This window comes from Corvus cornix, chromosome 3, assembly GCF_000738735.6.
Source record: "Corvus cornix cornix isolate S_Up_H32 chromosome 3, ASM73873v5, whole genome shotgun sequence".
NCBI lineage: Eukaryota > Metazoa > Chordata > Aves > Passeriformes > Corvidae > Corvus > Corvus cornix.
The window spans coordinates 58,634,039-58,659,442 of NC_047056.1; the positions used below are offsets into that span (position 1 = coordinate 58,634,039).

Below are 25,404 nucleotides of genomic sequence, written 5' to 3' on the forward strand. Positions count from 1 at the left end.
AAAGTGGTTTATAAAATGCAGGTCCCTACAAAGTGCTAAATGACAGACATTATCCTAATTATCTACGATGTCTACCCCTTCTCTAATAGGGTGAATCATTCTTATCAAATATTGAGATCCTCAACAGGAAAACTCTATTCTCTAAGAGTTCTACCTGTGAATGATCATGGTAACCTTAACTATAAAGCCACATGATTATATTACAATCTCCTTTCTCAGAAAGGATCAGTTTTGGAGTTATGCAAATTTGCATAATTTAGAACCAAAAAAAAGAAGACAGGAATATTTCATATATGCAATAATCATATAATTAATCAAAGCTCATGTTACATTAAAAAAAAATCAATATGTAAACACATACATTAAGGAACCTAAACATCCTGGACTTGCTTAACAACAATACCTAGATTTGTTTATCAAGAAGGCACAACAAGGAACTACCTGGGACTATGCCCAGTATCATAAGCATATTATGGATCTCTGTTTTAAATTCTGACCAGCAAGCACTAATAAATGCAAACAATGTACAGCTGTATTGGCATTTGCAGAATATTTGAAAGGAGCCAGAGCCATGGAACCTACATGGAACAAACCACGGCGCCTACATATTCTCACCCACTGCCCTGCATTGCCTTGTGAACACTGCCTCTCTTAAGTGCAACTTACTTGCCATACCTCCACTTACTCCCCAAAATGTAACTCCCAAAAATTTTGTTTTGCATTAGATATTTTCTAATATCAAATTAGAATGCACAAATGCACAGCCCCAGTCTACCTTGCTTTCAATTTCACCCCAGTTTTTCCTGCCACCTCCTGTCTTTCTTCCCTGTTGCTGAAGTTTCAAAATTATTCACATTTCATTAATTTTTGCCATGATGTTAGACAAGGAAAAGACAAATTGCAAGAAAATCATGTTACGTGTATTTCACCACAGCTGAAAAGAATTCCTTTTTCAAAATGGTTTTAGTGTCCTCTCAATTTCAGAGGGATCCAAGACATCAATGTCTTCCCCCACAACACCTTCACCAAAACTGTAATCACTTCCCGTGATTTTTTGGTCAATGTGGAGCCCACACTCTTGTGTTTGTAAATATCTCCTCCAGTCTTTGTTCGATGAAGCTAAAAGGAGAATTGAAAGGCTTCTTTGAAACACCCATTATAGGCAAATTTCAGAAAGAAGACTGCCATGATCAATAGGTATTTTAAGAGAAAGCAGCTCTACATGGCATTGCCTGCAGCAGTCCCAATCAAAGGAAGCAATTGCAAACACAGAGTTGAATTTTTACAACCAATACTAAGATATTCCATTAGTAACTTGAAATAAAATCTGCTTTGATTTAATTAAAAGTTTGTAGTGTGTTCACTTTATTGCATTGGTAAGATTGTCTGTGGAAATAAATAGTCAAAATACAAAATATGTAACAAATTATTTGACTAGTTTCTAAGTATAGCGACTGAAAAGTCAGTACCTGGCTTGCATTCAAACAGTAAATGCTGTAATTCTGTCAGTAGGTCACCAAAGGTGACAGATACCCCACTTTCTGTATAAAACTCAACTATAACTCAACTACAGAGCAATACCATAACAGATAGACCCATGTTTCTTTCCTTATTGATGGGTGCTTAATCAAAGCACACTGAGATCAACAGATGGATGTCACATTTTTCCTAAAACAACAGTGTATCAATATTTTAAATACATCCTGGTGACACAAATCCAACAGGAGTTTTATTAGTAAGACCTGCCAATGATTTACTCACAGCAGGTGTTGTGTCCCAAAATTCAGATGGGTGCATTCACTGGATTGCATCATTAAATATCCCACATGTATTAGTCACTTCCTAAAAAAGACTAAGTTTTCCTGAATCTTCGAAGTTACTTTACTGAATTGCAAGACAAAGACAAGCTTTTTTTAATCTTTGCAGAGATACACAATATGTTAAATATATTGTTTGCATGAACGTGCTAAATTATAAGTTTCCATGAAGTTCATCTTCATACTCTCTCAAAATTCAGAATTCTCACTGGAAATGGCACTTTTTAAAATGAAATTCAGAAATAATATTTTATCAGTTTTATTCTACCTATCAACAGCTGAAACTTGCTGCATTCTGAGCCCAGTTAAAGCAGTTGATTATAACCAACTGCTAACACAAAGATTTTTATAATGGCACTTATGCCAATTGCACTTAGACCAAATCCTTTAGGGTTTAGTTTTATACATTTGTAAAAGAGGAGAAAAACCATTAGAGAAGTCAGTGATTTAAATAAGACCAACATTACTCCCTAGTAAAGATATAAAATTAAAGGATAATAGTAACCTCGTGCTGTTTTATGAGGCAATAATCCAGTTACCAATTCAACCTTGTAGTTTATTCCATCAAGAGAACCAGATTAAAAACAGAGGGAGGGAGGGCACTCTTATCCCTATTATATTGCAAGTGTTTCTAACTGGGTTTAAATATTTTTAAAACTGTTGTTAAAAGTCTTAAACTCACAGACAAGCCAGAATGAAGAAAAATGCCTGTTTCTCCTCTTTATCCACTCCTTGCAGATGTGGCTTTAAAACTGATGAAGTGTTTTATGCTCCCAGATAAAAATTTTACCTTTCTAAGAAATGTCTTAATTAGGAGGATTCCTGACTTTCCTCATCAGCAAATGCATTTAAATCTAATTTTTTATTTATTTATTTTTATCTGAGGGAATAAAACACTTCATCAAATTTAAACTGCAACTTCCAGGACTTGACCATGAGGAGAAACATGTGTTTCCTTCCAGAGATACACACATAAGTTAAAGAAAATAAACTACTTGAGGATCTGCTGCACACTGCTTTATAAATGACTGAAAATGTAATACAATTTCATTTTCTATGGGATGTCTACTATGATCCTGTGTTGCAACTTCCACCAGCTCAAGATAGAATGTGAAGTTTGGGGACCCACAGGTGAAAACCAGTCTTAAAAATCTTCATGTTTCCCAAGAGTATTTCAGAGACTGCTTCAGGCCCTCCTGTCGGCCAGACACGGATATGGATCTCCAAGAAGAATCCATCATCCAGAAGAGGGTTAAATATGGCTGTCTTTGGACCAGTTTGATTGCAGACCACTTTTAACTTGCTGAGGATGAGAATTTTAGTCTCAGAGAAGTCTTAGAGCATTCTGGAATCCTTTGTAGCACATCCAGGACCCACTTCTATATTAGTGACATCCGAAAATCTGAGCTCCGTCCTCATCAGAGCCCCTTGGCATGCAGTGGAGAGGACAGCAATACTGTCATGTACCACCAATTTTAGCTTCAGGCATTTCCAGCAAGCCCTGATGGAAGCAAATCATCTTCTCTGGGTTTTGTGTTCTGCTGAGCACCTGCCTACATCGATTTTCATTTGCAGATGCATTGCTTAAATAGAGAAGATAGATTATTCCTTATTTTGAATAATCTTAATTATGCTGGGATTTCACAGAAAAACTCATGCAACTTTACACAGATGAATACCCTGCCTGTTTTAACCACACACACTGTTGCAAACAGGGAAGGAATACGGGAGGAATTTCCATGATGTCCCGAAAAGCGAGCAGAACCACCCATCTGCTTTCTCTACAAACAGCCCTCATTTTCACAGTAAATACTTGGGTGACAGCATACTGGCTACTTGGAGGGGGCTGCACAGGACACCTTTTAAGACCCATTCAGTGTTCTCATTCCAGCATGTATCCAGCGTGGATATGCATAAGAACATGCATATGTCGAAACTGGGCATATGGTATATATTCTAATGTATATAGAAAATGTGCCTCTGAAGTTCATAAACTTCAAGGTGCAATGTCAGACATTATTAGATTAAGAGTCTTACTACGATTCCTGCTGGAGATGAAGTAGTGTTTGTTTCTGCTGACACAAGATATTTTCAGTCATTTGCAGATCTTAGGTTAAGATGCATGTCAAGAACAGGTATGGGATCTTCAACACCCACCACACATTTACAGTTCTGAGCTCATCTAGCTTCCCTCTACCTTCTCCCTCTCCTGAAAAATTACACATCTGTAACTGCGATATAAGTTGTTATTTCCATCTTCCTTTCTGAGCACATGAATTCATGCCAGACACTAAACACAGTAATCAAAACGGACACAATTCATGCCATCAAGCCGCAACACACTGAAAACTCCTCAAAGTTCAGATCAAATTATTGACTTCCATGCAAGTCACTATACACTTGTTAGACACAGTCTTGCAATTTCTGCATGGTCTTCAATGAATATTTGTATAATTGTCAGTTCTGCGTAATTTTCTTCCTTGAACTGAGTTTGCTGGAGGGTGGCATTGCTTGTGTAGTATTTGTGGACATTTTATTCAAGAAAAATTAAGATGGTATTCCCACTCTGCATCAGGTACTTCCAACTTAGAAACAAGTCACACCACCACAAAACCATTTGGTACCAATCAAAAACAGGCACCAAGACAAACAAAGCAGAGCAACACAGACCATGATGTCCCTGCATCAGTTAGGTACGTAAACCAGGTAGGAAACTAAAAGTGTCGATGACAATAGATCTGCCTGCTGTCCCATTACCATTATGCAACACAAAAAAAATGGGGAAAACAGAAAAGCTTTCTGGCAAATGGCAAACACCTGTAAGCACTGGATCTCATTTACTTTAGGTAGAAGAACAGGGTGCAGCATTTATCTCTTGCAACTCTGGCTACCAACTTTATAGATACTCAAATGTGAACTAAAACTGATTCCCCTACTCTTCCTACCCCTCCCATCCCATACCTGTGCAATGAATAAGAAGGATTAAATTTAAGAATATAGAATTATAAACTCAGCAGTACCTCCCTTATCCTAGCACTGTGAAATTGTCAAGATTGAGACCAGAGCTACAAATCCACTGACGCTTAGGGGCTTCCCAACTGTACAGGACCTCATCACTCATGCTTAGAGAAGGCATGCAGCTACACAGACTTCATCTATCTCATTCCAAATTAATCAGTTACAGAATTTTCCAGATAGAAATAAATAAAACAAATTCTGAGACTTCTGTCCTTGATTTATAAACAAGTCTGATCTAGAATCCCACAGTGTTCCCCTAAAAATAAAGAGAATATAAAGGTGGTTTACAGGGAAAAGAAACAAAACCCAAACAAGTAACGCAAAGATGACACAGATAGAAGCATACTCTGCTAAGATTTTTTATTAAAATTTTGTTTTCCTACTAGCTGGCCATTTCAATGTTTTAAACAATTAGATTTTTTTTAGGGGGAACAATTTTGGGTTTTACTACATATGATTTGGTATTTTGGTTGACTTCTGAGACAATTATTCTCTCTTTTTTTGTAGAAATAGCTGTAAATAAAACAAATAAAACATTTCAATTCTTTATAAACATGCCACTGAAAACAGAAAGAAAAAGGCTATACTTTGTTAGCCAGAGTATTTAAAAACACACTGTCAACTTGAAAATATTATTTTTCCCTCTCCCCAAAAAAGCATGTCAAATTTACCTTTTATACACAAAAAGCCCCCTCAAAAACCTTGTGACACGAAACTAGTATAAAATAACAAAAAAAAAGCTATTTCTAAAACAGAAACACTCTAGAATTTAGGAGAACCTAAAAATGAGCATATCCACAAGGTAAAAGAAAGCAGCAGTTTTACAAGGCTGAAAAACTTGATGCAAAGAACCCAGCCACATGGATTCATGAAAGCTGTGACAGCACAGTACCTTTGATCCTATTTGCTTTAAAAACCATGCCACAGTTTGAAGAGTGTATTCAACAGTATGAGGATGCCATGAGAGTTACTGTAGAAGTTCAGATACTCCCTAGGATTACTAGAAACATCCTGGTGAAGGAGGAAGTTCGCAGCATGCCCATCCTTTTTACGTGTGAGAGTCATTGTCCAGTAGCTGTTATTCCTGTTACTGCCAAATGTCTCACATGAAATTCTTGAATGGAACATTTTGAATGTCAGAAAGAAACACAAAGTTAACCAACCCAAAAGAAGTCTGGGCAATTTGGTTTGAAATGTTATTAACTAAATTTGACAGTAACCCCTAAATATTGCATTTGAGAAAGTGTTATTTTTTCATTCCATGAACAATGGGAAACAAAAAGTGTGAATGCAGAACTGTCCCAGAATATGGAACTCCTTCTGGTGTCAGCATGCAGCTTGGGTGGCTTCTGACAGAACAGAATGACAATTATTACTCACCAAACCTAACACTGCTGCACCCCAGCCATCAAGTCAAACTGAAACCATCAGAACACAATGACTGAAAAGTAGAAAATTTTCCATGTACCATCTTTGTCCAGCACAAATGCAAAACGCCATACCAGATGTCCTGTGTAATCTACATTTTTTATGCTGATCCTCACATGAGCTGTCTGCACTCATTTCAGCTCCTGGCCCACCAGCAGTCCTCATAGGTAACTGAAATGTTGTGACATCTGTGGAACAGCTCGCAATCCTACAGGCAAATCTCTTTTACTCTGAGCCCGCAGTAAGTGTGCCACACAAAGTAATTGTGAAAAACAGCTGTTCTCAGATTTTAACTAAAACTACTGTTTTGACAGTGCATCCTTTACCACATTTCCCCATTTAGATATTTATTAGCTGTGCTCAAACTATGTTAGATTCTCCTTTGATCAACTAAAATTTGTTAATCCCCTGGAAGAAACATTTTCCAACTGTTTAATTACTCCTCTGGTCTTAAATATGAAACCTCCAATTTTTCAAACTACCTTTCTAAAGCTAAGAAAGGGTACAGCTTTACAGTAGTAGCTGCACCTGTACTACCTACACAGATAATGTAACCCCTCCTACTCTGCTGAGTACTTAGTTTAAGTTAGTACTCCTTTTTTTGGCTACAATACCATCATTATTATTCGCTATGGCCTCCATTTGTTTGGGGTTTTTTTAAATAAACTGCTGGCTTGTAGGGAAGTACATACTGTTTTCTTGCTTTCAGTTTGCTCAACGAGCCAGACTACTCTCATCAATCTGCACTCCTCATTATTTACCCACCCCCTCAGTCTTTGTAGTAGCAGTACTTTAGGCATTACAGCCTAACAACAGAAGTATAAGGAAGTTTGTAAGAAGAAAAATATCTTTTATTGGGTCAGCAATTGTTCTAATCAAGGGTATTACTTCTTGTCGAACTTACTAATCTTGTGTCACCAGTAAAATAATAAATAGGTTTTAATTTGATGATTGCCCCATGAAAAACTCTTTGTAATAGCATGCTTTTTAAAGACTTGTTAACAAGTAACTATTTGTGAAATCTATGCTTTATTTTGCTGCTTAATCCATTTCATTTGTGCCAAGTTGATTTTGTATCCTTCAACTTTATTAATCAAAAAGTCATGTCAACTCAAGATAGACTTACAGAACTTTATTACATCACTACGCTTATCTTTGGAAATCAAACTTGTACTCACATCAAAAATAATATTGCTGGTTTGGCTTGCCTGAGTGTTCATAAACCCGTGATGCGGAATAGTGTGCATATTCCAGTGTTATATGGGAACAACATAAAAAAAGTCATTTGGAATGTGATAGCCTGTAAGTTAATACTCTGTGACAGTGGAGACTAATAAAAAATAGTTGCCATAAATTAAGCACTTGTCTACAGTGACAGCTATGTAATGGCCACTTCTGAGAAATTATTGCACTTCTTTCCCCGGGAATAGTGATAAAAGAATGCAGCCTGTCACGAGCGCTGCAGCCCTTGGCAGTGACGTCCTATTTCTACTGGGGTTATGCTCCTCCTGTTCCCTGCAAGCCCACATTTTGGACAGCAGTGCAAAGATCTGGAAAAGTTCTGTCATCTGGTATCATGTCTGAACTCCTGCCTTCCTTCAAGAAAATCACAGCTGTCCCCTCCAAAGGCCCCAGCACTTTCCCTATTGTTTTAACTTGCACATGTATCTGCAAATTATTTGCAGCTACTTCAGTTTTAGTCAAAAATCCCTGCATCAACACAACCTTTTGATTAAGATCAAGGGATCATTTTTGTAGGCAATGTTTTCATTCTGAAAAATTCCACCTATCCCGCAGACTTGAACCCTGCACTTCAGTTAATAGAGGTGGCAGATTAGGTAACGGAGACTGTGGTTCTGCAGCTATTTCTGCAGCACCGCTGCCAGGCTCAGCAGCACGGGTGCTGCCACTCATTCCGACCTTTGCCTCGTTGCCAGCACAGCTGTTTGTGAACCACAGCAGGAACAGATCCAACTTAAACGAGTGGCCGGCAGAGGCGGGTTAAGGGGCTGCTTTGGAAGCGCTGCCACCAAATGTGAAACCATGGCTTCACACTTTTCTGTCCTCTACCACAGGAAACAGACGGAGGTAGGACTGCAGATAGGGTTAGTCACACATGAGGTTACTTCTTGATGCTTATATGAACCAATATTGCTAGATAATGACGCAAAAAACAGCAAAATGATGGATCTCTTCCTACAGACCTATTATCAAAGTATTCCAGACTAAGTCCTGATTTGACAGCATCTCTCAAACTGCTGTTCCAATCCTGGACTTCCTTCAATGCAGATCTAAGCAAGATCTCAAAAAGCTGGGCGATTTCACAACTATCAGGGAGCAAACTCTTCTATTTCATTTGTTTTATGCCAAAAAATTTGACTGCTCATCTAGCCCTTGCAGAAATCAGACTATCATTTAATCAGAAAATTGGAAAACAAACTGAATCATAGATAACTAGCTACCAGAAGTGACTAGGAAACACATTATCTAGCCATTTCAGCTGAAAACCTCCTGTTGCAGGTGACTCCCAGACATATTGCTGCACAGTGAGCTCAGGATTCAGATGGCACTTTGAGCACAAAAATATTGCTTCTCTGAAGGAGCAATTAACTGAAAAAAGTTAATTTGAACATTATATTAGATCCTTCTACCATGCCAGATTAGAATAAACATAAAAAATAGGTGTCTGAGTGGAAAAGTACTTTAATCTTCCCATTTGGAAAATCTGCCACAGTCCCAAATCTTGCCTTGGGGTAACAGGAAATGTTATTTTCAAGACCCTTTCCCAGAATATAATATCTGCATTTGTGAAAACCTCTATACCATTCAGCCCTATTAGTTGTCAACTTCCCAGTTCGCTGTGTTAAGGAGACCAGAACAGAAATGCTAGGTTGAGTTTGGGTTGTGTTGCTAGAACTTGGTAGAGGAAATGTGCATAATCTCCTTGAGCTGTGCCTGGCTTTGTGAAACCATGTCTATGCTGGGACACTCGGGAGAGCTGGAAGAAGGACCTCACATACAGCATGATGTCAGGATGCATAAACTGAAGTGTACAGAGGCTGGTGTAGCTGCTCTCTCTTCAGAGTAAGATAAACTTCATTTTCTGTGGAGTTCTGGGAATATACTACAGTAAATAAAAAGAAACATCCAGATGGGTTTTAATACGGTAAACGGACTTCATGCCTTTCTTTGAATAGATTGAATAGATTCATGAAATGTCCCTGAATAAGCACAACCTGATTACTCATTTCTTTGAGCAACAAAGTTGCCTTAACAGAATTAAAACAATACAGACAATTAGCAATATTTCTAACTGCATCATTTTCAAGAATACAGTTACTGTAAAAGGCATTTCTGTGGTCATTTATAAAATGCTACAAAAAAAAAAAGTTCTAACATATAAATGCCTTGTATGGAGTATAAAAATGCCTTGAAATGGAAGAAAAAAATATATAGTTTGGATGTTTATACTTAACTCCCATTTTTTTCCCTAAGTATTGCAGGATTACTTCTCTCTGCATGTGATCTCACACATATAATACATATTGCAATACCCCACCAAAAAAGCAGACTGAACTAAGAATAGAGGACTAGATACTCATCTGGCATAATGTGAGACCACTCCAGTAATTTCAGCATTCCTACTCCAATTTGCAACAGCTAAGGATCTGGCACAAAACATCAAGTTAAGTTTCCAATTACCTCATGCACCAGCATTGATTTCAACAGTTATATACACACAGTCATAGAGGAGAATTATTTGAAAAATTGCAAACTCAGCTCTGTATTTCTTTTACTTTTATGGTCTAAATCAGACCCTACATGGTATTTTAATTTAAGTTTTTGTGGTTTAATTATATATATTTCAAGAACAGACTAGTTACTCGCTGATCTACCCAATTTAAAAAAAAAAAGGCAGCAATAATTTTTTACGCTTCTGAGAATGTGAACTTGTACTGGGTCATATCACAATAGTAGTTAATTTTAATGCTGCCAAAAAATCTAGTGCATAGTAACTTAAATGCATAAATAAAAAGTTAACAACTATGCAAAAATCAGTCTTCTGTATGTGAATATTTTTCAGGTTGCCTTGGGAGGTCTTTTTTCTAATTTTCTGCTCCAAATTGGTCAAATTTTATAGTCCAGCACAACCCTAGTGCAAAGAGAGTATTCAGTCAGCCCAGACAGACAGAGGTCTTCAGAGACCGCATTTAAATTACATCCAACTGAACTGCCCTCCACTGTAGATCTACGAACATCTACTGAATGAAAAATCATCGTAACAGTGCTTATTTATTTAGGTCTAGGAAAAAGACATAGAGCTCCAAAGGAATTCATGCACAGAAATCCTCCAAACTTCTTTTCAAATCCATGATAATTGCAGCCTAGCTAAAATTCTAGTGTGTAGTACCCAAGCCTAACAGCCTAAGACCAAAAGAGTCTCACTGGTGTAAGGAGTGAGAAGTTCTGAAGATAATCACTAGTCATTATAATATTCCCTTAGAGAAATAAGGAAATTTTAAACATATTGAAAATAAAATGCTTAAACTTTAGTATTCCTCTGACAGCCATTAGCATCTGACATTTTGCTCAAAAGCCTGATAACTAGCCTATATGATCCTGTGACTGAGACTGCCCAGTGATACATTTCAATATAGGATAGTCAATCATCAAAGTAATTTTCACTGTTTAACATTAAAGCAAAAAGGCAGCCAGCTATTCGACACATTTCTCAGGCTTAGAGACAAAAAGAAGAAACTGCTGTAAAAGAGTTTTTGCCTTTAAGGTCCTGTATTACAGGCATCCCAAAAGCAATCCTTCTGGCAGCATTGCAAACTACAATGTGGACTAAAAACGTGAGTTTTATTGCCTTTTCAAAAGGATTTTACTATTTATTTGACATATAAGCACTCTTCTTATCTGAGCTTTTGCGCTGCAAAATGCATCCAAGTTCCTTTAACCACTTCTGATTTAATGACAGATTTAATAACATTGCAACACAGAAGTGTGGAATTGGTCAAAAAGTTATTTCACAAAAATCTGATTTCTGTACAGCAACATCTAAAATGTCACCTAATACATAGAAGTAAAGCAGAAAGTTTTTAATGTATATTGTAAATCCTGAGGCTTTGATAGGTAAGACATCTACTAGCTTTAAAAGACCATAATTTATTTTTAATAACCATTTTTATTTAATTTTTCAAAGAGTAGCAGTTTATGCCTTCAGTAGAACCGTGCCCTGAAATCTCAGGGGTGATAAAAGGGCCATGCCAAAGCTGAAAGGTTTCGAATATCAAACTATACTATTATGTCAGGGTCAGCAAGATCAATTAGCACTTTTCAATGACAGAAAAAGGTTAAGTGGGACATACATTTGCACAATATTCAAATCCAAAAAAGAAAAATAGCACATATTAGGCGTACTTATAAACCTCTGGGTCAGTGACTGAATTTCAACACTCTTCTTCCAGTTGCATACCATAAATGCTGGGTTTTTTTAACACAAAATATCAAGAAGATTACAGATATATTAGATAGCAGAAATACTACTGGATTCCCAAGTACAAAGGAAAAAACAAAGACATCTGAGTGTTGCTGCTACCAGACTTGGTTTAGCGGTGAACTTCCAAAAAGCTTTAAAAATACTTGACAAGCTCGACATATGTCTGTTAATTTGATGCCCCTGTGTTTGTATTTTTCCTGCAAACCCTGAGAGTACCAAAATGAAACCTAGTGAGCAAATAAACCTATTCCTATGCTTCAACTGAAAAACAAACCTAACCCCACCCCTCAATTTGAAAATAGTAATCTGTAAATTAACTCATCCTAAATCTGGGAAAAAAGCAAGTGTACACCTTCTGCAACTAACAACTATCCAGAAACACGCACACAGGAAGTGAAGAAACTTACGTTTCAATTCTTAATGTCACAAGAATACTCACTAGAAGCACAGGTATGTTAGAAGTTAATTCGACACCTGTTAATTCAAGCGTTGCAGTCATAAACATAGCCTGAACAAAGTAGCTGGTTATGATATCAAATAAAGCCAGCATAAAATCACAATAAAAATCCGAGAGATTAAGAAAACCTAAGGAAAAAGCTGTGCTGAAATCAGTGATTTAGATTAGTATTGCACCGAGTAAGAGCAACACAAGATTACTTTTCCTCAACGATATATTTCAAAATGTCTCTTTTTTAAGCCTGTTTTTCAAGGAGTGATTTGAAATATTTACTACCAGACAGTACCTAATTTTAGGTTTTTAAGTGCTTTAACAGCTCTATGAAATATGATCAGCAGCTGCAATATAGAAGTATGCTGAATAAACGCTCCTTATAAAAAGGGAGACCTGCTCTACCCTGAGTTCATAAAATCCCTACTTTCAAGAAGGAAAAAGATAACACAGAAAAAAAATAATGGCTGTGTCCTAGAGTGTTTAACAGAAATTCCAGGATTTTCTTTTTTTCTTTCTGTGGTAACTTTTGTATTTAAGAGGGTAAAATGCTGTTTAAATTTTAGCACTAGTGGATTGCACACAACATTGTCCAATACTACCACTTCAACAAGGAAACAGACAGGTACCTTCCCTCACCAAATGCCAGTGATTAACATTAATTCTAGGACTTGCATAAGGTTTAAAAGAGTTGCATAAAGTTTAAAGAGTTAAACTTTAACACTTGCATCAGATGCTAAAAATATGCCACATGATACTATCTATAGCTGTATTTCTACAGTTGCCTTGTTTGAAATATTTTAACTGGGAACTTCAATTAACTGAGAACCCACTAGTGCCCTACCCAATACATTGCTTGTTTAGAATTTATTTATTCCATTGACATAATCCATACAGAATAAATTTATGCTGCAAAATGTTGTGAGGCCATTAATAAAGACAAATCCGGCAAGAATAACCTTCAACTAAATTTATTATCAATACCATCATATACATGTAACAATTAATAACTGCATACAAATTATCTGAACAAAGGTACATAAAAGATTAATCAACCTACTCCACTTTCATTTCTATTAAATTTGGTTGAAGAACATTTGGTAACATAAATACCACAATTTTCAAAAAAAAAAGCAAACAGAGCTGTTTCAGATACAGACCAGCTAATGTTAGACGTCAAACAGAGAAAGAATCACCGTGAAGAGAGAGAAATGCCAGTCTGTATTTCCACTTTACTCACAGTATGATATATATTGCAAGTATGCAGGCATTTGTTATTTGGCACCATTTTCAGAAATGTTAGGAGAAAAAGTCAGACCCGCAGCAATTTTGCGAAATTTTCCTTTTGAGTGTTAAGGAAATGAAACAAAGATATGGCCTGAGCTTTAATGCAAAGTACATGCTTCAAACATCCAACTCTGAGGTCAGACCAGAAAATCTATTTGCCAAACAGAAAAGATGCCGTCTTTGTATAATTCCCTCTAGATCTAAACTGCTGATTAGTTTATCTTAGATACGCTTTCTAGTCTCCGCAAATGCAACACGTAAAACAAAACTTAGAAAACTGTAAATACTGGTTCCTTACTGTTCTAGCATGACTTCATACTTAAACTGGAACCGGCCAAGGCGCTCCCTTGTCTGGTACAGCGTGCCTCCGGGATTTTTGTAAAATACCAGCTATTTCACACCGCCGCGCGCGAGCCCAGCGTGTCCCTCCGTGTGCTCGGCTGCAAGCCCTGCCCGCGGGTACGGAGCCGGCAGCACCGCGCCTGCTTGGCTGGGAGCGGCAGTTTCATAAATGTAAATGAAACTTTAGATGCCAACTACCGATTGGCAGCGGCGATGCCGTGGGATCCCTCTCTCCCTTCCCGGCGGAAGGCGCCGCGGGGCTGCACCCCGGGCAGCCCTGTGTCCGGCCGGGTGCGGCGCGGACACCCCGCGGCTCGGGGAGAACCGCCGTGTGAAACCCAGATGGCGTTTCTCCGCGGGTATCTGACTTTGGAAGTGTCTGTAATGACAGCAGGAGAAGGAAATTAATGGCTAAGAGCCCACTGGGTTTGAACACGGAGAATCCTGTTACCTCCTCGGGGATCAAGTACGCGCACACACCCGCACGCACGCACACACACAAGGCTTACCCACGTGGAAAAGCTTTCTAACCAAAACACAAGTCCCCGCATTGCCGGTGGAAAAGGCGGCGGGACCCCCGCGCCGGGGCTTCCCCGTGCCCCGTCCGCCGGCGCAGCGGGGACCGCGGCGGGGGCGGGGGCGCCGTGGGACGACCCGAAAACGCAACGTTTTGTCTTTAAACCACAAGAAAAACAAGCCGGGGCGGGGGAAGGGAAAGGCAAGAGACATCCCTCCGGGAGAGGAAACGGAGAGGAACAAAAACAACGGGCAGCTCTGTCCCCGCTCCCTTCGGGCGCTGGAAAAAGTGACCCCCGGAGCCCCCCCGGCGGCTGCCGGCCAGGAGGCAGTGGGAGGCAGCTTGCCCCGTCCGCCGGCACCCCGACCGCGGCACGGTGGCAGCGCTCCGCCCCGAGGCAGGCGGGCAGCGGAGACTCCCGAGCGCTGCCGGCGCTGGGGCAGCGCGGGGCCGAGGGCGGGCGGCGGAACTGACCGGCTCCTCCGCCGCTGCCGCCCGTGCCTGCGCGTCCCGGCCGGGCTGCCTCGCCCCCGCGCTGACCGGACCCTCGCTGGAGCAACGGGAGTTTCGGAAAGGGACTACCATCCCTGCGTGTTTTCATGCCGCTCTGTCCGGAGGGGACCCCCGCCGCCAGAAATGTTGTTTCCTCCCAGCCCCCGGTCAAGCCGCCGCTGGCCCCGCCGCCGGCTGTCGGCAGAGCGACCCGGCGGCTAGCAGAGCCCTCTCGCCCACCCCAGGCGGGCCGACAGCCCCCGGCTGCTCGCGGGGCACAGCCCGGGCCCCCCGTTTCCGCCGCACCGGGAGTGGGCGGGAGGCGCAAGCGGGGAACAATGAGACGGCAGCCGTCGCGGCTTGCTCCTGTCTTGGGGCTTACCCCAGCAGCCCCGGTAACACCCAGCCGAAGAGCAGTGAGGGCAAAACGGCAGGGAATGTCACCTGGAGAGAGGCAGAAAGTCTGGCTGGGCGTGGAAAAATCACCCCGTCCGCACGGGAGATCAGTTTGGTTTTTTGCAATTAAACTCGCGTGGAGCCGGCAGTGAAAGCTCATCTCTACCCCGCGATGGACGGCTCCAATGCTCCCTCCCATCATATTTGTTTTACAGCAACTTTGTTGTTGTTGTTGTTGTTGTTGTCATCGAACCGACGCGAAAACAGTCCTAAATAAACGCTAAATACAAGCACACGCACACACCCCCTCCACGAACACATGCACATGAAGCAGGGAACCCGTTTCCTCCACCTCCGAGCAGAAGGGGTGGGAGGGAGACGCAGGGACGGGGAAGTCAGAGACACTCACCTTCTCGCTGCCGGAATCTGCCGCTACCTTTATTTTAGGGCCGCTCCTTATTTATTTATTCTCGTACCTTCTCCGAGCCGAGGCTCCCCTTTTGCACTGTTCCTCTGGCAAAAACAGAACATCCCCTCTAAAAGTCTCCCCCCCCCCCCCCCCCCCCTTTTCTCCACACACAAATAAAGAGCAACTCGGAGCAAAACGGGAGGAGAAATTCGGGGCGGGGGGGGTTGGGGGGGGAGGTAGATGGAGGAGGAGGCTGGTACGGGAGAAGCCAAACACTCCTCGCACTAGAGTGCAACTAGTTGCTTCTCACTCACAGGAACGTAAAAAGTTTCCCTGGCAAGGGACGGGACTTCCCTAAGAAAAGGTAACCCCCTCCCGCCCTCCCGCCCAAAAAGGCCGTCCCGGGAGCGCGGAGGTAAGGGGCGCGGAGCCGGGAGCCAGCGCAGCCCCGGGCGCCGCTCCGCACTTGTGCCTGGAGCTGCCGCCGGGGCTGCTCCCTGTGCCGGCCCCTCTCGGCACGGCAGCCCCGCTGCCCACCCGCCGCTGCCCCGCTCAGCTCACCGGCACAGCCGCTGCCCCGGGCTCGGAACACCGCGGCGGGCACGGACCGCCGGCTGACCCGGCCACCAGACAACTCCGAAGTGTCCCTCCCGCGGTCCCCGGCCACGCAGCCCGGGGCCTGAACCTTTTGCTCTCGGTACTCCCTGGCATCTGCAGTTAGTAGTGATGGGAGCAAAGGAGGGAGCCCTGAACGGCAGGGGTTGATTAGTGCCAGTCCACTGAGGTACAGGTAGTGAAGTCCACACTTCACTTTTTCCCCTTGTTTTTTTCTAGAAGAAACCAACACTATCATAAAGTAATCCTGAGTTTTAATGATCAAGTTCATACTTGATCAAGTGCTACACAGCAGGACTGGTTGGCGTACCCTCTTATAGGATATATTTGTCTCCTTTCTCTCAAACTGGTCATTGTGGATGAAGTCCTCTCCTGCTCTGAAACTGAACGCTCTTCTCTGCAAAGAAATTCAGCAGCTGCATTTGGTCCTCATTGCTCCTTTGTGTGGGGAAGCGGAAGAAAATCCCTAATTGCTTAGTCACATTTCATACTCTTACCCTTCACCTTGTATTATCTTCTGACTATAGTTTCACTGAGTGGATTGAGTGGCTCTTGTTCAACCAGCTGCATCACCCTCTTTCTGTCAAGTTAACTTCACTCTCCAAAGGATCTATGTAAAAAAATTAAAAGAGGAGGCAAAAGTTAGGCCCTATATTTGGAGAGAGATGTGAGAGAAAAGTCCTGGCTTTCAGAAGTCATGAATGTTAGAAGTTTTTGAGGTCAGCAAATCACATGAAATGAGTGGGAAAAAAGTACTGATTTGTGAAGATTCTTTCCTTGTGAAGATTCTTTCCTACCTGCCTTCTCTTTTCTCATTTTGCATTTGGTAATACTATTTAAAGCTATTTAACTTTACTCAAGCCTTTGCATTTCATAATTTGCATTGAATGAATTGTACTAACATGGTCATCTTTCTCCTAAATAATTTCAGACTTCAGATGATTTAATCTTCATGAAAACAAGTCTACAAAAACCCTGTATTTGCTGTCTTGGAAGAGTTATCACTCAGAAAGAGGACAGACTTGGAAAACTCCTTTGACCTACAGAAATACAGCTAGAATAACTTTTATACTAAAAAAACCTCCCAAAGCCAGCCTTCAAATTGACATAGTGTAGGACAAGCCAGAAATAGGAAATTAATTTTCAAAATGAGAGTTTAGAGAGTAATTGGAAGGGGAGAAAACTCAGATTTGCAGAAGTAATCATGACTGACAACCCTGCCACAGACTAAGTTGTGACTAATGCCAGCACCCATCGTGCTAACAGACTCCTTCTGCGAGGAAACAACTCCTTCCTTTCGAGGGGACTTTTGTGCGTGGCAGCACGGTGGTCTAGCGTGAGGTACTTGAACATGGTAATGAAGGTTTTCTGGAGTCTGGTTTCCTTCCACTTCAATGAAGTGAATTCCTGTTGCAGGGAACAGTCCTGTAGTAACATTGTTTGCTTTAATAGACATATCACTTTAAAGCAAGCTCTTAACCATCTGTTGCACTCTCTCTTAAAATGTACAGCTGACTTGAAAAGATTATCTATATCTTTGTTCAGTGTAACTTGCTTCAAATTGAGGAGGTATGGGAGGCCTGCACTGCTGGTACATGGTATGGTCCAAAGGCAAATCTCCGCACAAGGGGCCTGATCTTGATGGCACTGAACCATGCTGCTGTGTTGCTGTTGATTTTGGTGAGGGCAGGCAGGGTCATGCCAAAACTGATGAGTGTTGCATGTACTGAAGGGAGTCTGACAGAAGCTGATCTGATAATCAGACAGTTTTTTGCAGAGATTTATTGTAAGTATGACTTTCACAGGCAGTAATTAAATGATGATTTTGGTTAAATCAATGTCTTTGGGCTGAAGTAAATTCCAATGAGCTCAGTGGAAGTGATTTCAGAAGGCAGCAAATCCAAAATGTAGTACAATGCACTGGTTCACATGAATAACTCTGTGTGACCATGGAGAAGGTCATGCTAGAAATAGTCCTAATAGAGCCCAAGGAAGGGCTGCAGGATCCACTTTTATACCAGAATAGAAGAATAATACCTTATCCATTTAAAGCAACATGGGAATGTAAGTAGGCAGGTTGTAATTATCTAGACTGGTATTTGGGCGGTCACTCCTACACTGGTAAAAATTACTATAGGGTGTTTAATGCCCACAAGTTCTCAGTATCCTTGGTTTTGCCTCTTGATTAGAGACAGCACCTGTGATCATATTCTTTCTGCTGGTTCAATACTGTGTCAGCAGAAGAATGTCACCCTGTGCAAATATAATTTCATAGAGTAACCTGGAATTTCCTTTCAAGTCTTCCACGCAAATACTACAGACCCAACCCTACTTACCTTGTGAAATCTAGTGAGATTACAGCCATAAGCAGTACGGCTCCAGAGAATAATGTTTGCATATGTTGCTAAAAACAATATGGGATTTGGAATATTAATAAATAATTTTAAAATTAAGCCAATATTCTTTTTCATTGCATCTCAGTGAAAACAAGGGTTTGTTGTTGTTTAGACAAAGGGATTATGCTTAAATTATTCTGAGAAAAGCTAATGACAGAGAGTCATGATTTTGTCAATGTATCATTGTTATGATTTATTGACGTGCCTACCATATCCTGCTTCCAGCTTAGGTACCTGTTGCAAATTTTGTTTTGCAAAAGCAGGGCTTTGAAATATGGTTTCTTATTTTCAGGTTCAAGTATGAAATCCAAAAGCATGTTAATTAGGCAAAGACTGTTGATCCATATACTTGAGGTTGTTATTGGTGCTTCATGGATTTATAGTCATAAAAAAAAGAATGAATGGGGGTTCTTTTGACGTGGTTATCAGATTTCAGGTTTAAAAAGAAAGTGGCCCACCCTTTTCAGTAATTTGACATGCAGGGTTCAGCCGTGGGTACAAAAACAGGTTACAACTGGATAGTCATTGTGATCTTGAAATGCCAACTGTGCCTTTAAGTATGTTATATAACCTATTTTTTGGTTTCAATTTTCAAGTATGCCATCATTTCAGTGTTACTTAGATTTCCATATATTTTTTAATCCAAACAAATCTGACCTCAATCATAAGGTTCCATGGTTCCAAATAGTTGAGCTTTTCTAATATTTTATTTTGAGTGCCTACGTTCAATACTTCATCACAGAGATATGTGCTGCAGACAGTGCCAAATACGGTGCCAGGGGTGTCCTCAATTATCTTCGGCGCTTACCAGGAGAGGGCTCTGTTCTGCATGCCGTACAGATACAAAGGTCCCACTGAAATTAGTGCAAGTTTTGTCTCTAAGGCTTGCTTAAAATGAAGCTGGCTAAGTCCTTTTTTTTCCAGCTGCCTGTGCAGACAGAATGAGGTGTGCTTGATAATCTTCATTTGTATCCTGCCATTGCACCAGGACCTTTTTTCCTTCCTGGGAGAGACCCACTCTGCTTCCTGCAAGATACCTTTCCATCATGTCTCATGGAAGTTTCATTTAAGCAATCTACAGAGCTGACCCGGGGAAGATCTTGGGCCATATATTCTTGTTTGATGATCCCTGTCTTCCCTGATCACCGTGGGATAAAAGAATCTATGTCTGCACTGATCAGAGCTAGCACACAGGTCTGTTAGCTTACTTCTTGTCATAATTTTGTTCTCACCACCTAGCATTCTCCTAAAAAATGCCCTGGTCCAGTTCAGATTGTATGGGTATGATTGTATGGTATGGGTCATCCCTGGTGCTTTGTCTAGTCCAGGCATCTATCCTATGCTGGAGAATGAGAGAGCTGATAATGAGAATTTTGGCCCTACAGAAACACTTCTCTGACAGATGGCCCTAGGTCAGAAGAGCACTCTTCAGAAAATTTCCGTGTGCAGATGTAGCCTGAAAGTCACTCTCAGACCTGTTCCAGAGACAACATTGGGTCAGGTTATTGGGGAGGCAGGAGAAACGTCAGGGCTGGCATTACCTCACCTCCAGAGCCTCTGGCACTGGGGGAGGACTGAGGGTGTGCCCCACATCCATCCATGTTTATTCTGGCTGCAGAACCTCGTTTCAGATTTCATTTCACTACAAATAAAATAAAGAGCAATCCTTGGATTATTTATAAAAATGTGAACATTTTAAGCTTTACCATTAAATGTTTGTGCTGCTGCTTAGTGTAATTCCCTTAAATTTGCTTTTTTAATCAGTTTTATATTAGATGTACTTTCCTCACTTCTGATTACTTCTAGGAATTTTCACCATCTTTTAAAACTTCTCTCTGGTTATTTTTATCCATTTACAAGATTCTTCAGTGGAATAACTCTGAGATGGCCACCATAATTTTCCTAAAAATCTATTGAAAGCAGCTTCAAAATCTGTGAGACATAAAACTCATCATTTTGAAAATGGTTTTTGGTTACATATACAGGTAGCATAAACCAGAGACTTAATTTTACTGTCATTGATCAGAAATGGTCTGCGTACGTCAGTATTTGTGCGTGTTAGTCAACTTTCAGGCATGTTGAGGTTTCCAGTGAAACCAATAGTAAAGCATTAATCAGTGTTGTTGTCAGCAGGATAGAACTTGTTATGCAAAAACTCAAATAAAGATTCATACCAAGAACTTTTTACTACACTGTAACATCATATTGTTGCTGTATTGCATTACAATGTAATAACATATACTCACCAAGGAATGATTTGCCATAAGTTTTTTAACATGTTTTATAGGAGTAAAAATGTCATTGCCAAATGACGCTACAAATGACATTATATATTACCATTATCCTAAAAATAGCTCTGTTACTTCCAGAAGCATGATTGAATTCAGTTCTCTTAGTAGCATAAGATTAAATGAAGCTCAGGCAATTTCACTCATTTATTTGCAGGTGGTGTGCAACAGAGAAAGGAAACAGAGAAAAACTATAAAATGAAAAGCAGAGATTCAAAAAAATTATGTCAAAGAGTATTTTCAGAAAACCTGTTTTATTTCAAAGTACAAGTTCCTTTCTCCTGTTAAAATGTTCTGTTCAAAGTCTTTAGACATTTCTGAATGTGTAAGTTACAGCTTCAGTATGATCTATAAGTATTTATGGATTCAAACTGCTAGTTTATTTGCAGCACTGTCAGAATGGTAGTAGGCAGAAAGCCAGGCATAGCATTTAGGGGCAATTACCCTTCCTTTACAGCAAGTATTGCAATGTTGTCTTGCATTGGAATACTCCTGACCAGACTCTTTAGGTGTTGGTTTCTGTGAGGACCTCATCCTGAATCGCAGAGATATCAATTAGAAATAAAGTGGTTAGGTTGTTTTTAGGGCATTTAAACAACAGTTGTATAAATCTGGTTTGTATATATCTGTTAGTTAATCCTGAGGTTACACTTCTTATTAAATCATTCTTTATGCATTGAAATCTTAAGATATCCAGCAAGAGGAAAGTTTGTTTCATCCTGGCTGTGAAGTAATAAATATACTCTGAATGAATCAGCAATGTTCATGGTTTCTGCATTCTTCCAGTGGGTCTAGTCTGTTTATGCAATATATTAGTAGTTATTAATGTAGTTATTACACTTACATTTGGTTACTTATTAACATTTACTCATAATTTTTACATTCTGTGGGGAGGTCCTTACTGCACTTGGTAAATGCAGAGGTAGACACAGTCCCTGCCCCAGGGATCTTACCAGCTAGCGCCATGCAAAGCACACGAAAGTTAATAAAATAATTTCCTCTGGCATGGTCGTCCACTGATTGAGGCTGATGTGAAGCAGCACTTCAGTTCTAGTATTAACTGGAACATGCCTTGATGTATACATGTAGATTTTGTGAGGGCATTTTTACTGCAACTACACTGGACTGCACAGATGACAGAAGAGTCTTTCAGCAGAGAAGTAGCGAATTGTTGGATGTACTTTCTGAAACCAACAGCTCCGAATTATAAGCAAGGTAAGAAGATACTTATGTGAAACTACTTGAGGCCATATAACTTTGTTTCGGCTAACATAACAATGTTGATACATCAAGAGCTATGAGAGTTACCTGAGCAGCACTCTGCTGATTTTCCCAAATCAGACAAGTAGAGATTATGTGCCTTCTCAGTTTCGTTTTCAGGGTAGAAGAACTTGTCAGGCTGTGTGTGATTGAGTATTGATGCAACGGTATGTGCACGTCTTTCTCGCCATTAGTTTGCTTTTGGGCAACAGCTGTTCTGGGATGGGAAAAGGATGTTTTTGACAACAGTCTCCAAAGCAGTCCTGAGTAGTTTAAAACAGGAGGCAGACGTTCATCAAGGTAAATGTCTCTCTTGAGCCTTTATCCTCCCTCACCCTTCCCTTTATATTCTTCTTTTCCTAGTAACAAATACTTTGCATTTTTTTTAGCAATTAAAACCAAATGGTGTAGGTTTTGCCACAGCTCCTAAGTTGTCTGAGACCCACAAGTGGCTACTTCAGCCCTGGTTTCAGAACATCTTTGCTACTACAGTGAAAAAGAGAGAGTGGGGGAAATGGGCACAAGGGAAGTCGACCTCAGATGAGAACAAAGCAGTTAGTGTAAATCTCCACTCCTTGCCCTATAGCACACCACTTCATTAAAAGGCATACAAAGTTCTCTTCCTCACCTTTTCCATTAGTTGACTACACTTGGGACTGACTGTGAATGTGAGTGCCTTATTAGCATTTGAATGGCCTGTACTGCTGTGTAAAGGCGACTGAAGATTGAACTTAATGGTAAAATAAAAAAAAAAATCACATATCCTAAAAGGCCTGTCTTTCATTTTCACTGCCCCATATCCTGTTCTGGGAAAACTTTTCTCCACTTCTGACTTTGTAAAAGCATATATGCATCCTGAGATTTTTTTTAAATACACATTTACATTATTCACACTTCTGAAGCTCTGAGAGGGACCAGCATAAAGGACCTAAATTCTGGGGAAAGTTTTGTTCTGGAAACAATTATTTTTGTTGAGAATTATTGATGAGTTGATTACCTAAGAATTCAGTAGGAAATTGAAGAGGAGGCAATTTCTGTGTTTTGAAAGATCATCAATAACAAGTAAAACCAAGTCAGGTTTCTCCATGGATTGTTTGCACAAGAGTAGTTGTTGATAAATGAAATTCAGATTGATATTAGAGGTACATAATGTGCAAAGTGTAACAGCAGTTTTACTGCTCAGAGCTTGTGAAGACTGAATAATTTACAGGCAATTTACTCAACCTTAGTAGACAAATAGTAAAATTCTTATAGCAGTTCTCCTCATCATGTATCCTATTAATAATATTTTTCTTTTTTTTTAAGTATATATCAATTTTCCTTAAGTTTTGTTATTGAAAACAGGCAACAACTTTTAAAATAATTGCACTGTATTATGAATGGAATTTAATATTACCTACTTGGGGGTGGGAATTATTAAATAAATGCTTTCATATCTTAGGTAATATAAACCACAGTTATGATGTTCAGATGTATGGTATCATGGCTTTGCTCTTAGAGTGTAGGAGTTAAGACATGGCATTACCATAGCTGGCAGCAAGAGGAGATGCTGTTTCAGTCGTGTAAAACATACAGTTTGTTATGCAAAGTCAGAGATGAATTGACTTTGATGAATTGGTGTGGAGGAGGGTGACTGGTGCTGGAGTTCTTTCTTCATCCACCAGGTTCCAGATAATGGGACAGAGATGTTTTCCCACATTCCTTCCTGGAATTTTCACTTCTGAAGATGAATGGCAACAGCATCTATATCAGAGTGCCAGGAGAAAATCAGGAATGTTCTTGTATCAGATTTGCTTTCACCTGTTCGAAAGTTTAAAAAAGTCTTGTGATGAAAGGCTTTCAGGAAGAGAGGGCAAGTGAGGTAGTAAGTTTGCTCAGGTATCCAGGATCCTTCTTACTTGTCCTATTTGGTATCATACATACTGCTCTAAATGAACCATAATGTGAAACAGGATTTCTAGAAGAGAGCAGAACTGCTGAAGTAATTAATACGTTCTTAAAGGAAGTATTTATTACAAAAAAGGGTTTGTTTCAGCAATTATTCTCAAGTAGAACAATCTGGAAAAGCAAAGCAATGTTGCCCCGACATACCTGCTAGTTCCCTAAAGAGGGGATCAATTTCCTCCATCAGAAAAAGAATTTTCTCAGTCTCTGTAAATAGAAATGTGGTGGGATTTTTTTCCCTTGTTGTCACTAGTATTTGTATTTGGATGCAAGTTAGAGTAAGGAAAAGTGGTCTCCATGTTTTTAATTCTGGGAAGTACCTGGCAATTTACATTCTTGCAGATTTTAATGATGGAGAAACAGGCCTAAAGAACAACATTAAAAAACATCTTTGGTGGAAGAGAGTCCATGCCCTGAATTATACTGAGGTTCTGTAGTATTTGCAGCCCGTATTATTATCTGCAAGAAATGCCCATGGAAGAAGGAATTACTAAGTCTTGTAGCAGCTGAATTTGGTGAAATTTATAATGCTGACATAACAAGGTGTTGACGTTGGCCCATACTAATTCCCCTTGTAATCACCTTCTCTTTGAAGTGACTCAATATGTATCATGTTTGTATTGCAAATATCACACCTGTAGTTTGTATACAAATGCTTGAGAGATTTATAGACCTTATTATATTGATTCTCTAAATTATATTTGTATTTCATTTAAATTGGAACTTTGTGTCAGCTTAGCAAGATTATTAGATAGCTTAGTAATACTTCACATTAAGTAGAATTTCCTTTGAGATTAAGACACCATTCTTTATGTCCTAATTTAGTGTCTTGAGTACATTTCAGCCAGTTGATTTTCTGTCTTTTTTCTCTGATTTTTTTTCATTTTAATTTTTGCCATGTCCGCTCACATTGTAAAATAATTCCATTAGTATTGTCAGAATGTAGAAGCTGCATTTAATTAAAGGAGTACTTAACAGTTTTTTGATATTTCTCTGACAATTATACATCAGTGATGTAAAGTGTACCCCCTGTTATGTGCATAAATATTTCTATCATTATTTTATGGAAAACAAGGAAATAAGGCAAGAATGATTATTTTCGGGAAACTATAAAATCTGAGTTTGCAGTTCTTTGGCCGAGAGCTTTGGTTACCCAGGTACTGCATATCATAAGGCTGTAAACAAATCCTCTGTTTACAGAAGAGGCAGGTGGTGAATGCTGTCAACAAGACTTCTTACACCTC

General features: G+C 39.9%; 1 protein-coding gene across 11 annotated transcripts in view; it reads right to left on the reverse strand.

Moving 5' to 3' along the window:
- Positions 1–15,790, reverse strand: part of EYA4 (EYA transcriptional coactivator and phosphatase 4) — a 140,496-nt gene extending 124,706 nt beyond the window's left edge. For 8 of the 11 annotated variants that reach the window (XM_039569817.1, XM_039569816.1, XM_039569811.1 and 5 more), the window contains exon 1: positions 15,658–15,790. The gene's annotated coding sequence lies outside the window, so the exon portion shown is untranslated. The other 3 variants (XM_039569809.1, XM_019291305.3, XM_010401377.4) reach the window with 3 other exon arrangements.
- Between the last annotated feature and the right edge of the window lie 9,614 nt (positions 15,791–25,404).